The 15008-nt window shown below is 46.7% G+C and overlaps 1 protein-coding gene across 1 annotated transcript in view; it reads left to right on the top strand.

The window, feature by feature from the left end:
* Positions 1–15008, top strand: part of NEURL1B (neuralized E3 ubiquitin protein ligase 1B) — a 126583-nt gene that overhangs the window by 48655 nt on the left and 62920 nt on the right. The window lies entirely within an intron of this gene.

Here is a 15008-nt window from a genome sequence, read left to right as displayed (position 1 = left end):
TTTAAGTACCAGAAGTTAAATCTTGAAAATACCCTCTGTGTGGGATCTCTTTTGGCTTGGATTTTTATAGAAGTTTATTAATTTTGTTTTTTCTTTCTAAGAGATCTGGATTCAAATGCTTCTTGGTATCTTGGCTTTATAGGCAAAAATGATGTAGACAGAGGCACTAGGCTTGTAGCTTCCCTGGGAAAACTAAAAGCCTGTGTGAGCCCTTGCAGGGGAATTAGAATGGATGCATCCTTTTGTTTAGGATGAGGGTTTTGGAGTAGTGGTATGTGTTTCTGACTGTTACAAAAGCAATACAAAGAAACAACCTTCTGATGCTACCATGTATCTGAAATCGACTTCCCAAGCATCCTTCTCACCACAGAGCACTTCAGGCAAATGCTCCACACAGCTTTGGCTATTCCAGCCTTGGCTGAGGCTGGAGTTGTATCAGAAGACCAAGCTGTCTCCTTCTGTCAAGTCCTTCTAAAGCTTCTCCTTGATCCAGTCTTCCTCTCTCTATTGGGCTAGGTCACTCAAAATCTTCTATTGCTTTCTAACCCACTGAAGCAGTCCAGCAACTCTGCTTTTCTATTTATGAATTTTTCTATTGTCCTGTCAAAGCTGGTTAGGATCTGGCAAGTCACAAGTTCACCACTGTCTTCTGGACCCCTCATTAAGGGCATAATTTGTCATGTTGAGATATGGAACGAGTCCATGTTGCTAGTGCTTGGTCACCCTCTGTAGCACACAGGGCAGAGCTGGTGCAGTCCCACTGTGGGAAGAGCAGCTTTACTGTGGGCTAGGGATTTTTTTTGCTACTTAATTATTAGAATGTCTCTCTTCTGTGTGTGGTTTTTTGTTTTGTTTTTGTGTGTGTGTGGTTTTTTTGGTTTGTTTGTTTCATTTTTCTTTTTATTTTCCCATCTGACATGAAAAGGAGATTGTGTAACTTAACTCATAAAATTGATATAATCCAGAAAGAAACCTGGGCTCCCATCAGTTTTGAGACTGCAGGGGAAAATAGCATTGGTTTCTTGCAAAGGGTACTTCTGGCTGACAGAAATGACTGCACGATGTGGGTCAGTGTGACATGACTGGCAGTCCTCCTAGGAAGGGATAAACCAAAAAATGTTACAAGTCAACACTGAGGTGTTTTGTTTGAGTGCCAAGAAAAAGGAGTAGGGGAAGAGTGGTGGCAGAGAATATTGCAAATCAGAACTGAGGGAGAGATGAGCTGGTACAGGGTGAGAGGGAAGGAGCTGGTGGACGCGGGGAGATGGAAAGAGAGGATTTGACTGGTCGAAGTGACAGACTGTGGGACTTGTGGTGGTGGTGGGGATGTGGCTGCACATCAACAGGGCCAGGGTTTGGTTTGCCCAGGTGGGAATGGGGAGGCCATAGGAACAGGCTGCTCCCTGAGTGACAGCACTGCTCTGCTGGGCTTCACAGGGCAGACAGACACATACATGACTCATTTTGCTTTTACAGTGCTAAACCTATAGACTCAGGTGGCACATAAACCAGGCTGCTCTGTCCATGCCATGTGGGCTTATCTCCCCTTCTTCTACTCCTTCAGGCCACTGAAGGCATGACACTGGGACTGCTTATGAGTAAGGAAGGACTTGTGAGAGTTTCTTGTGCATATGCATATTTCTAGTCTATGAAATATGTCCGTGTGGCATTAAGACAAGCTTCCAGGAGACAACTTGGAAACCCTTTTGCCTGCTACTTAAGCAGAGGAGCCTTGGCACTTCACACTTGCTTTCAAACAACTGCTTAGCAAAAGATAGGAGGTGGTTCCTTGACAGGAGGTGAAATGACAGTGTTTGCTGGAATCTTTGAGCTGACCAGCCTTTGCTGGGGTTTGGAATGGAGCATGTGGACAGCCCCCCTGGCTCCCTGGTGCTGCAGATCCATTTTCCAAGAGTATCCAGCTCAAGCCAAGGGAGTTCCCCTGACTGCCTGGTCTTCACTGACAGAGCTGCACTCGTGGCTTTCAGGGCTGGGTCTGAGCTTCTGCCAATTGGCACATTTCAGCTCCAAACTGTTATGATTTGCTCCAGATGGTGTGTGTGAGCTGCCATGCCCCAAGTTAGCCAGTTGCTCAGCTCAAGATCTTGCTCCTGGCGTTTCATATGCAACCATTCACAAAGTCGCCTATGGAGTACGGAGGTGTTGGGCTTTCGTGTGCTCCAGCATGTTTGTGTTCCTGCCTACATCGGATTTTAACCACTTCTCAAAGAGTGAATCTCTTCTCATCAAGAGCAGAATAAAAAAGAGGCTGTTGCCCCAATGTTTGCAGCTGAAATGGAATTATTCAGCTGAAAGGGTGGAGGCTGGAAAGACTAATGGCAAAACGTCAGTGATCTCAAGTTCAGATTGCAGAGCCTTGGGTTTTGTTTAGACTTGGTTTCTCTGCTTTCACTCATATATTTTCCTAATGCCTTCTGAAGTGGAAAAGGATGTTTGTGAGAAACGTTTTGAGGAAAGAGCTGGGAGTATTTGGAGGAGCCACATGCAATACCAGGGAAGGGACTGAGAACTGTGGCCTGAGATGCAAGGAGCTGGTGGATGAGACCAGGAAAAGAGGCAGAAAAACACTTTAAGGAAGTGAATTTTCTGCCTCTGGTGACTCCCTGTCTTGACTCTGCTTCTGCAGTATCCAGCCTCTATGTGCTCTCTGTAATCTATTCTGTTCATCTGTCACCTACTCCTTACCACCACACTTGGGAAAACCACTGGATCCTTCTCAAAATGAAACTTCTCTTAGGAGCACTTAAAAATCTCCTAAGGTTAGAAGCTCTCACTGCAGCAGAGAAATAGTCCATTGGTAAATGCTTAGCTTGTGGTGAACTGGGATACCACTAGCTTAACTGAGGCTGAGCAGTTGACATAGGAGATGGGTGATACACCATGTACCATATATGCAGAAAACTAGGATGAGCTGTCAGCAGGAGGGAAGACATGGGTAATCATTTGCTACTCAAAGAGTCAAAAATAGCCTTGTTTTTTGCCTGGATTTGAGGATAATAAGTGCCTCTGGAAAGAGTTTGCTCTTGGATTTTGTGGAGGCTCTCCAGGCTTTCCATGCTGGCAGGGAACACGGATGCATCAAATGCACAAAAGTTCTCAGGAAGTCAAGTCATCCCTTTGGGTCTCACCAGCACTGTCCTTTGCAAAGCCATGCACATGCTAGTGGAGGTATCAGTGCTTCTGCTGGACCTGGAGAGATGGGCCCCTCCTTGCTGTGTCCTACAGCTTTGGTTTGCAGGGCTTGTGCCTTGTGCTGTGCCTCCCTCTGTGGCAGCAGCCGGGGGTCCAGGTTACAGGGGTCTCGTGCAGCCCCTGCAGGGCTCCCTGGGGCCTGGGCGATGTGTCGCGCCTGCTCTCATCTTGTTTACGTGCTGATAAGCTCCGTGTGAGCAGTGGATGAAGATACACAATCTATTTATGGTTTCAACTGTGATCTTCCCATGCCTGAAAGGCAATCTGCCTGACTTAGCATTCCCAAGATGCTGCCAAGCAAAGCAGAGGAAGTGCCTCCTGCCTGCATAAACAGAAGGCCGGCAGAAAAGAAGGGCAGGCTAATGCTTCACGAGGCATTTCAGTGCTGAGGCTCTGGTTGTGTTTGGCCCAGAAGCAACACTAGAGTCCCGTAAATCAGTTGTTTTTCCTCTAGCAAATGCAAGAGTTGGGATTGAACCCTACAGCACACTGCCTGCTTCGTGATGGAGGTGACTGGGGAAAAAGTAGAGGCACTGACCCTTGTGCCCTTCTTTGCAGCATATAAAGGAAGTCTGAAAATGTGCATATCTTAAAGGTTTTCATCCCTGTGTGCTTTTCCTGAGAAGGGAAGACAAGCTGGTATGGCTGTACTCTTGATTCTCTGTGCTTTGACAAGGAAACTGTCAGAAGCAAACGAGTATTTTCATTGAAAAGGGCAAAGAAGAAGATTGAATATTAAATCTCTCTAGCCTGACTCTGTCTTAAGGTTAAGCAAGTGAGGAAAGTGTCCCCTGCTCTCTTCTATCTCCCTTCTGTGCATGTGTTTTAAGTGTACTTTCTCCTCCTCATTGCTGTGTCCTGTTGTTCACCTCATCCCCATCGATTCTTTCCAGACCTCCAAGAAATTTTCTGGCAACCCTGAGGAGATGAGACACGAGAGCCAAAGGGAAGGTCCCCCCCTCTCCCTCGTGCTGATACCTGTAGGTACTGGGGCGCCAGTGGTGTGGTCTGGCCTGCAACATCTCTCCCCTTTGCAGCTTGTGTTTCAGGGATGTGAACTCCCAGCCACACTGAAGATGTGCAGACACACAAGCCTCTAAGGGGAAAATACAGTGGGTGGATTTTTGAAAAGGGCTAGGATTAATCTGACAATCTCTGCAACTATAGATAGAGAGATGTCTGATAAAGCTGCTTGTTATGGGGTGTAGGCAGAGGAGAAGGGATTTTCACTCCCAAAAATACCATAAAAAAAAAAAATGCAGTAAAGTCTCTTGTGTCCTGGTAGCTTTGCTGAAGGACACTCTCCCTCCAGTGGGGAGCATGTGTTCATTAGTACGTGTAAGTAATTAAGTACATGCTTGGCTGTAGAGGCACAGCCAGAAATACAAAGAAGGTGATTCCTTGCATACTAGGAAGGGATTTCTTGCTCACCTCTATCTCATTTGTGTTAGAACAGACCAGCTTCTCAAGTCCTGTTCATGCTTCATCTTATCTGTACTCAAACTGTGCATGTTCTCCTTTGGCAGCATCTCTGTTAGCTGGCTGCCCTCCTGCAAGGCTTCCTCTCCTATCTAATCCTTGATTTTTTGTTCTTCCTGGTCAACTAAGCTACCTCTGTCCCTTGGTGCAATTTTCTCCTTGTTGAAACATTGCAACTTGGGCTAAGTTTTTACATGCAGTCCTAGATTTCTCTAGGTGCAACCTGTAGAGGATGTGGCATTTATACTTATGATCTGCACCAGCAGTTCAGGCATCTTGAGGGTATGTGTGTGTGGCCTGCAGTGAGTTAGATTTGAAAAGGAGGACAGATTCTTTTAAATAGCTTAATCTAATATTGATACCAATCTGTCTCTTTGTGGCAGCAGGCTAAAATAATAACATTTCCAGGCAGGTGAGGAAAACTGCCTGATGTGAAATTTGAGTGTGATCATGACTGACATGGATTTTGGGACTGTTCCAAGGAGAAGACATGCATAAGTAAATCCTCTGGCAGCTCAGCAGCAGAGTGGCTTAGTGCCTGAGTAAATGATTGCAAGAGGTGAGATCTCAGGCATAATAAAGCACCAGAAAGACTCTGTAGCAAGGAGATGCACCAGTGGAATATGTGGCAGGCTCCAAAAATCAGCTACAAACATGTAACTGAGCCCTGGGCTGAAAATGCTCTGAGCAGTTGACCCAAAGAGTGAAGCATGACCCAAAACAACCTGTGCAAACCATCCACAAGGCTTTCTGGTGCTGTCAGCACCCCTCAAGCAGGAGAAATATCGTGGCCATGCAGTATGTTCAGAAGTTGCAGCATCCCTGGGAAGGATGCCCAGGAGGCATGACCTGTCCTGCAAGGGTGCTGTGGAGCCTGTGATCTTCCCTGCTTTTACTCAAATACTATTCAAAATCTCAGATGCTGAATTGAGAGGCACCTGATTCAAATGGTTGATTGTCTTTTTCTGAACGGATTTGTTTCTGCACTGGCAGTTTTACAGTCAGGCAGCATAAGAATGTAAAGAGGAAATTGCTGTCAAACAGCCCTTTCTGAGTTGCTGTCAGTGAGTGGCAGGAGATGAGCCAAAGAGATCCTGTTCTTGTCAGCCTCACTCGAGTAAGGCACTCTCCTCATTCAAGGAGAGCCTGTGTCTTTTTTAGCTGTGTGTAGGTTGAACCAAATAGTAAGTTGTGTAAATGATTGATTTGCTTTACTGCAAATGATTAAAATGCAGCAAAGTGGCAGGAAAAGTAACATGCAGTTCTTGAAATGCATGAATAATGAATGGAGAAAGAGAGTTTGCTTGTGAATTGCAGTTCCTGATTTTCAGCTGAAGTTCTAGGTCTCCATCACATGCTGGCCTGGCTTCATAATGCCCAGGGAGAGATGACACAGCCACCAAGCCAGGGTGAGCCATGCACACCTTGTGCTGCCTGACTGATCACCTCTCCTCACTCTACCTCTGCTGCATGTTTGCACATGCACTGATGCACATGCACAACTGCAGGAGCTGGGGATGTGCACAGCTTTGCAGCTGGGACCACAGCCTGGATTGAACACCATGGCAGATTAATTAATGAAGATTAATTAATGAAATGTGAGTGAACAAGGTTTCAATCATCACCAAATTTTTGGTGCAATTTTCCTGGGGCTGATGGCCTCCCTTTCCCTTTTTTCTTCTCCTCCACCAAGATTGGTCTTGCACCTCTCGATTTCTTGCTGTCCATCCAGTATTAGAAGCAAAATAGTATCCAGCCTGAATCCTTGGGATGGCACATGGCTGGGCTGCTGGCCTCCCATCCCAGCAGCAGGGACAGGACTGCAACGATGGATGGGATCTTGGGGCTGAAGAGCACTGGCCCAGATTCAGATGCCCTAATTTCCACCTTTGTCTGATACTTGCTATTGGCAAGCTGGTGCTGCTGAAAGCTGTGGGTCTTCCCACGGACCTCACCAGGCTGGGAAATCAGGCAGAATTTAGGTCAGCTGAGCCTGTGCCAAATTGTGCCTTGTCTAACTACTCATTTCATATGGTTCATCCCTTTGAGGATGCATCTTCCTGCCTGAGAACATGGCATCTGCTTCCTGGCAGGGGTAAGAGAACAGGTGCTTCTTGGTCAGCAGATTTTCTCCAGCTGGATAAGAAAACTGTCTCTGTCCTTGCCGAGGGGACACAAAGACACAAACTAGGAGCTGCAAGTCATGTGGGCACAAAGAAAAGTAGATGAAGTGCTTATTCCCAAGTGACAGCCTTGTAATCTCTTCTGTCATCAACTTTTTCAATAGTAATTTTACTTCACACTTCCTTTTGGGGTCTATAAGATGCTTTTTGAAGATGAGGATCATCATCTCCATTTGCAGGTGGTGAGGCTTTTAGCTCTTGGACTTGAACTGGGCAACACTGGTGGTGCCACAGACCCCTGCTCCTACAGAGAGGGTTCTTGTATCCTTGCCCAGCTCCATCTACAGCTCACCTTTCTGGACTGGAAACAGTTAAATTGAAAAGCTTCTGAGGAAGAAAAATACATGTCTGAAGTCTGCAAACCTCATTGGAAAACATTTGCTTTAATTTTAGCATAGTGTGCTGGAGGCAGGTCCTGAGGTTATGGTCCAGGATTTCCAGGGATTAACTTAAGTAGGGCACAAATTATCTGGGTCATGGAAGGTCACCTACATTTGTTTCACAGTCCTCTGCCCTCTGCTCCCATCAGAGTAGTTGCCTTGAGGCTGTGGGACTGTGGGACATTCTACATCAACCCACCTCCTAGGACAGAAAGTCATTGCCCCAAAATAGTTCAGAAAAGTGAAAAACAATGATGTTTTTAATTGAGCTTCACTGCAGGAATAGTTTGGGAAGGGCATTTGTTGTGGTGCTGGCCCTTGGTTGGAGTTTGCTGTATCCAGCCATGGCTGCTGGGAAGGCCAAACTGTTCCAAGGACAGCTTGCTGGCTGGCATGCAAAAGCAGGTCCATGTATACTCATTGATCACAGGATGCTGACAGCACCAAAGTGTGCACAGTGCTCTCCTGTGGAATGCAGCTCCTCACTGCAGCAGTGTTCCTTCATCACTGCTTGGCAGGGAGCAGGTGACACCCATCCCTGCTGGTGGCTGCTCATCTGGAAGTGGCTTTTTGTCCAACTCTGGCTCTGAGCAACAATCTCCTATGTCCAGAGAAGACTCTTGGAAGAGGTTCATTTATGTCCCCCAGCTCTTGCCCAGCCTTCAGGCTGCAGGCACCAAAGAGCTGGTGCATGTCAGGGACAACAGCCCAGCAGGAAAGGGACTTCTTGTTTGCAAGGCAAAAATGATTACGTGCTTTCATGGAACTGGGAATACTTTTCACTTCAGCTGCCTGGCAGAGCTGACACTGGGCTGTATGACTTGATAGCTGTCAGTCATAGTGGCTTGAGGTGCCAATTACCAAGTTTTGTCAAGGGTTTTGAGACTGCTTTTGCCAACACAGTCCTCACAACCAATCCTGTTTAGTCACTCAAAACTCAACCTCCTGCTGTTCATGCCAGACTGGAAGGTACTGGGGCAGCAGCTCCAGCAGGCTGAAATTCTTGGGTGTGTGCTTCTGCTTGGGCCCTCTTCTACAGCTCAGGAAGTTTAAGTCTTTCATTTTTTCTCTGTATTGTTTCCTCTTGTTTTTTTTCTGCTGCTTTTGCACTTGCAGAGAACACAATTCTGTGCTTTACGTAAGAGGGAAAAAAAAAATCCTATTTCTTAGATGTGATGTTTCTTGACCCACCAGACAGCAAAACATCTTGTTGTATTACAGCAAAGTCTTGCTGTATTCTTGTCTAGGGTGGATTTTAGCTCAACAAGAGAACATTCCTTATAATTGAATCACTTTAATGCTTAATTAAAAAATACTATACTTCCCTGGGGAAGAGTGAAGTGCACTTCAACTGAGGGCAGACCAGGCACACTGTGCTTCATCAGCCCAGCACAGCATCCCCATGGAAATGATGCATGGGAGAGCAGAACTCTCTGGAGATGCAAGATGTTTCATGCTTTTTTTGCCCTCTGTTTTCTGGGGCAGGTCAGGAGAATGGGGAACTTATGCTGAATTTGGGTTTTTATGAGGTAGTGGCTCATTTTCAGTCAGACACTTTGCAGCCCATGGGATCTCCTACCTTTATTGTCTTGGTTTGAGCAAGAGGCAGATTTTCATTTTAGAATATTGCTTTTATTCTGTCAGACTCATGAGAAAGCTCCTTAGGCTAAGTGTGTGTAAAATAATTGAGGACTGAATAAAGAACAATAAAGACTAATTTCTTTGGTTAACATACTTGCTGAGTCCTAGAGTAAAAAAAAAGAGTGCCAGTCAATGCAGTACTTCCATGTTCTTCCCACAAGTAGCAGATCAGGCCAGCATGTGTAGTGTCCTCCCCCCCCTCCAGAAAAAAAACACATCTTGAGAATAATCATGCTGCCAACTTGCCCTGAATAATTTTCTCCCTTCTGACTTACCAGCTCAGCTGTAACCTTGCAAAGATCTTCCAAACCCCCCAAAGTTATGTCTTTGAGATGGGAAGTTGTTCTCAGTCAGTTGCTCCCAGCCCCATCAAGTGCTCTGCTGCCTTCCTCCGGGACAGCTTTGGCCATGAAAAGCCTTTCCCTTGCCATTTCTGTAGCTCAGAGCCAGTCCCAGAAACCCAGCCCTGATCTTTGCCTGGAGTCTACACCAGGGAAACTCAGCCTCTGCTAAACTCCAAATAGCAAGAGCTGGATGTTGGGACAGGTGCTGCAGGGCATAAACACACTGGTTGCTAAAACAAATAATTGCTGTTCGTCAGATTATGTGGGTAGTGCTCCATAACACTCCTCAGACAGGGTATTTCTCCTTACCTGGAAATCCCAGGCAGCTCAGTGACATTCCCCTGGCTCAGCTGCCAGGCTGAAAGTGAGGAGCATCTTTTTGACCTTAGTCCAGACTAATTTCTATTAAGCACCAGACACTGGAGTAGGCCTTTAACTTAAGTAGCATGTTGTTCTTCAAGCCTTAAAATTAAGTACTTTTCAAATGGCTTGAAAAAACATGACTTAAAAAAACTTGTGACTACTTAGAACAATGAAAAAAACACTGCAACACTAACCCCAAGCATGAATGTGCAGCAAGAGCTGTGGGATGCTGGTACAGCATCACTGCAGTCCTGTGCATCTGCACCCTCTTCTAGAAAGTCCTTCCTGTCCTGGGCTAACATGGAAAAAAAAATTCCAGATTTCTTCTCCTGCACAGCCCAGGTGACCTAGGGAGATGAAAGAGAAGGGTAAAATACCAGGACACCTGGTCTTTCTCCAGTGGTTTCTTTCTCTACGGCTTGCCAAGCACTGATGAGATCTGGTCTGTCTCCTGCTATGCTGAGATTTGAGACCAGCAGCCAGAGCCACGGTGAGAAATGACACCCAAAGGCAGGGGCTCAAAGGTAGTGATCCCTGCCTTCCATAGCATAAGCCCCCTTAAACTCTCTGAGCCCCACTGAAGTTTGCTCTGTCATGGGGTTTTACATAACTCAGTGTCAGGCAGATGTTGAAATACAGTCAGAAAAGCAGATATTGTCATCAGGGTAGGGAGCCTGGGAGAGGGATGCCAAATCCAGAGGTGGCAGGTGCTGGGGATTTCAAACTGTGACGCCAGCAGCTCTGCTGACTGCCACTCAGCTGGGGCATCACAGATCTTTCTAGTTTTCATTGTCACATTCTGCAAATAGCCCCAGGACACCCCCCTGGCAGCACAGGGCACAGGGTGGGCACTGGGAGCCGGTGCTGGAGCAGACTGAGCTGCTGCTTCTGACTCCATTCCCGAGTCTAATATTAGCTCACCTGCAGGTATGACAGCCCTCCTGGCAAGCAGCCACAAGGCCCCCTTTTTTTTTTTTTCCTCTCTCTCTCAGCTCACACAGTTCCCTTATGGCAGTGACAGGCCAATTATCTGAGCTTTTCCCATGTTCTGTGTTGCCTTGGCTTGTGCCGAAGCGCTCCTGGGGAGGGATCAGTGTGTTTTAGCAGATGGACAGAGGCTGAAGAGCAAATTGTTTTAATCAACCTCCTGGTTTTTTTTTTGGGAGGGGACATGCCGAGTACTTACTGAAGTGGTAAAACAGGATCAGTAATTTCACAAGGCAGCAAGCTTGTCTCTAAGGAGCTTCTGTGGTTTTTTGGATGCTGTGGATACAGGCAATTAACTGGCAACACAAGCTTGGCCTTTCCCCAGGAGCATTTGTACATGCTGCCTGGTCTAGGATGTGCAGGGGATCTACAGCATAAGCCTGTGAGCAAAAAATCTCCTCCAGTCATTCTGAGCATTCTGTTCCTCTGGATGAGATACCAATCGCATTTGTTAGTTGTGCTGGGGACCATAAGTGGTGGTCCCATCTAACTATCTAGCAAGGTGGCCATTTGAATGCAGTGCTGTAGATGGTGTGGCAAACATCGTATTCAGCAGGGTAAATAAAGGTGGAAAGTTTGCTTCCTAGCCCAGATGGTTGATGTGGCTGTTTCCAGGACTGGTTCCCTGCTCTTCTGATCAAGTCTCCACTGTGGCTCTTGTTTGGTGTGGGTTTAGGAGCCAGCAGAAGTGAGTCATCTTGGGATTGGAGACAGGGATTGTTCTCCATGGATGTGATCAGAATCTGCTTCCCTTGATGCTGGTTTAAAACCTGGTTTAGTTTGTGTATTCTTAAAAGTTGTTAGTGGAGGTATTCACTTTAATTGATCCTGCTAGATACATAAAATACTGTATAGCAGGTGATTTTCTCTTTTTTTCCCTGGGAATCGGCTGCCCATGAAGCACAAGTCACTGGCTGGCAGGAGGAGGAGGCAGGCAGCCAGGAGAATGGGAAGCCCATGGACTGCTGCCTCTTCAGCAGCTGTTTTCATAAAGGATGTTATTGCCCTGCTAAGAGGCAGCCTGGGAACCATCCTATCTGCTCCCAGTCTGGAGGGTAGTCTAGGCTTGCCTTCCTTTGGAAGTGACAGGGTAATAAAATACTTCTGTGGTAAGTGTAAGGTATGTCAAGGTCCACAGAGAGGGAAAGATGCTGTTACCTTCTTCTGGCTTGACTGTGGGCAGCTGCTGTCCAGCCTTCTACCCCTGTGCTTTCAGCTCCCTGAAGCAGCTCAGCAGGTCCTGCCTGGAGGCCCTAGGTCAAACAGATGTCTTGAAGTGATCAAGATGTTTTGGGGGCATGTACAGACACCCACTGCTCGTTGTAGTGTTAGCACTCTCAGCGTCATGGGGGGAGTTATTACGTGGGTTAATTTTTGTGGTCCCTGACAGGGATGAAATAATTTTGTCATCCTACTTGCCTTTTCTCCCATCCCTTATTATTGCCACCCAGCTTGTGGGAATATTCCTTGGGTCAGAAAACTAAGACTTAAGGACTCTTACTGGTCATATCCCAGCAGGACCACTCCTACTCCATTCCCATAGCTGGACACTTGAGCCATTTGCCTTGTTTCTTGTGGCTGTGCGTGTATTGCTAGAGGGGGGGGGACTAAATCCCATGAGAAACTTCCTGCAGTTCAGTGGCAGTGTGAATTATTAAGGACCAATTTTTCTTTGCATGAAGGGAACTGTGTGCAAGGGAAATTGTTAATTATCACTGCACACATTTTTATTGCTGATTATTTGGGTTGTTCTGAATGGCAATAGGAACTGTCTGTGGGTGTGTGGGTGGATAACAGATACTCAGGAGATGTTATAATTTGTATTCCTGCTTTTGCTTGGCCAAGACTGTCATAGATCTGCTCTGTTTTTTGCTTGCCTCTGTAACAGTTAAGCAAGGCTGTTGTTTGTGCTGTGTTGGGTCTTGTAGAACAAGAAAGAGAATTTCCAAACTTGCCTAAGGAATTGGCCACCTGATGACAGCCATGGGGACTGGCATCCTGGAAGATGTTTGCTCATTTATATATCTAAAAAGCTGTATCTGATTGGTTTCCTGTATATCTGCACTATCAAAGATATTAGCTGCTGGTTGTGCTGGATCCTCTTGTCCCCCTTTCTAATGCTTCACGCCAGGGCACCTCAATGTCATGGGCATTTTTTCCCCATGGCTCTGGTTCTGGGGGAAATGCTCTGCACCATTTATTTCACTGTGCGCCCTCCTGTGCCTAGGATCTTCCCTCTCCCCTCCTCCTGCCATAAATGCCTGCAGCCAGTGTGATGGAGAAGCACCCCTCTGAAGTCAGCCCATCTATCACATCCATCACTCAGCCCTGGTGCTGCTGCCATGGGACACTGCGGCAGAAAGGACACGTGGCTCCTCTCTTCTCTCCTCTATGTTTATAGAATGAATCAAGACTGAAAGAAGGTGTGATAACACCCTGAAAATGTCCTCAGTGGGCGGGCTGACTGGCCCTGCTGTCTCTGGGGACTGCAGCTCACCAGGGCTTGGAGCCCTCACTGAAGGGACATCAACAAAGGTGCTTAGTGGGGGGAAAAAAAGGGCTTTTCTGCCTGACGCCTTCCCCTTTCAACTTTATTTGTAGGCATGGGTGGTTTGTGTACATGCACTTGCACAGTTGTCAGGGTGTGCTTCTGCATCACCCCGAGGAAAGGAAAAAGCAGTAGAGGGGTGAGATGCAGCCCTCCACCCCAGCTCCATGTTGGGTTGCTACTATTAAAATATGGCTAAGGCTAAAAATAATTCTGGTGTTGCTATGGAAACTTGCACTGTTGCTACGTGTGAACCTGGAGAGAATTGTACCCTCCTCAGTACCTTGTTTTTCTTTTCCTCTCAGCCACTCTCACCCCCAAGCAATAGGAGCACAGGCACACCAGACCTTGCCCTTCTTGCTCTTCCAGAGCCTTGCTTGGCCCTCTTCAATGCACTGCCAGCTTTTCCTTGCTTTCCATCTGTCGTGAAGGAAGAGGATCTGGTGTAAACTTCCTCTGGGTCTAGAGATGAAAAGGCTTTTGTATTTTTTATCTTTTCAACAGTGCCCCAATCTGCCATCCCCATCTTCCTGTCCCTCCCAGCTTTGGTAGCTAATTTGCAGGAAACTGAAGTCTTCCAAGCATTTTAGGAGAGACCAATCAAGGGATCAGTTTACGTTTTCCAACTGGACTGACAAATGCTGGAAACTTCCATTCAGTTTGAAAAAGAAACTGAGATTAACCCAGATACTGAAAAATCACAGCCCCCAAAGGCCAGTCTGGCTCCTGTACAAATTACCCTCCAAGGCAGGGCAAAGTTTTCCCCTTGGTCCTGCCAGGGCTTTTTCTTAGCTTCATTGATCACTGTAGCTTGCTATTTAGGAAAAAGTGATGACCTCTTGCCTCTGCTCCAGATTTATAGCTCATCCCCTATGTGAGTTGGAGTAGAGCATGGGCTGTGCCAGCCCCCATAGTCAAATGCCCTGTCATGGTGGTATCTCACAGTGGTGACCTGGGGATGATTCAGAGGAAAGCAGAGAGGGGAAATCCCTCTTAAGCCTGTTGCTTTGAAAATCTTTCTTAGCCTGGGAATTTTAAATGGGTTTTAGGATTTCTTACTTCAGATCTGAGGCTTTGCACCCCTCTTAGCACTGATGCAAGTCAGTACCTGGAAATGACTCACAGCAGCAGAGGGTTGCTGGGGTTGGCTGGACCTCTAGAGTCCTTCAAATCCTGTCCCTGCTCAAAGCAGGGTTAGCAAGAGCTGTGCTTGTGTGATAAATGCTGCCCCAGGAAACAGAGGAGCAAGCGTGATGAGAAATGGGGTCCCTGCTACAATAATGACTTTTCAGACATGAGCACATTTAATCGGACTTTTAGGGATCTACAGACAGTAGTTGGGACTTGGGGGATGGATTCACCTTCACACAGAAGCTTTCTTACACTTCTGGGCGCAGTTCAACATCTCCAGTTTAACAATGCTCTGTGGATTAGGCAGAAAGTGGAACCAGCGCACCTTCCTTTGGTCATGTAAATATTTATCTGAGTCCTTCCATTCTCTGAAACACCAGATTGGTCATTGTGATGTGTGAGATAGTGTGCTAAGCTGGGGACTGGCAACTGGAGCATTATCTGGGTGATGGATGAGAGAGAACTTCCCCCAGCTCAGGCCGAAGCAAAGACCTTGCTCTGAAATCACTTGTGAATTGTTTACATCCGTGGCCTGTTTCTCTGTAAACAAGGATTTTGGGACCAGTCCATGTGGCCTCTTGCTGGGAAAGCCATTTCAGCTATTGCCCTTCTGGTGCTGGAGAGAGAAAAAGGTGCTGCTCTCTGCCAGACTTGGGAGGGCTGGCTTTGCTGAACTGGTTTTCTGCTTCTTTACCACTACCCAGATTTGTGAGGGTGCCAGAGAAGGGTTAAGAATAGA

Source organism: Chaetura pelagica, unplaced genomic scaffold, assembly GCF_000747805.2.
Source record: "Chaetura pelagica isolate M959 unplaced genomic scaffold, ChaPel_1.0 scaffold356, whole genome shotgun sequence".
In the NCBI taxonomy this organism is placed as follows: domain Eukaryota; kingdom Metazoa; phylum Chordata; class Aves; order Apodiformes; family Apodidae; genus Chaetura; species Chaetura pelagica.
The sequence above is the reverse complement of the archived record's forward strand: the minus strand, read 5'-3'. Positions and strand labels throughout refer to the sequence as shown.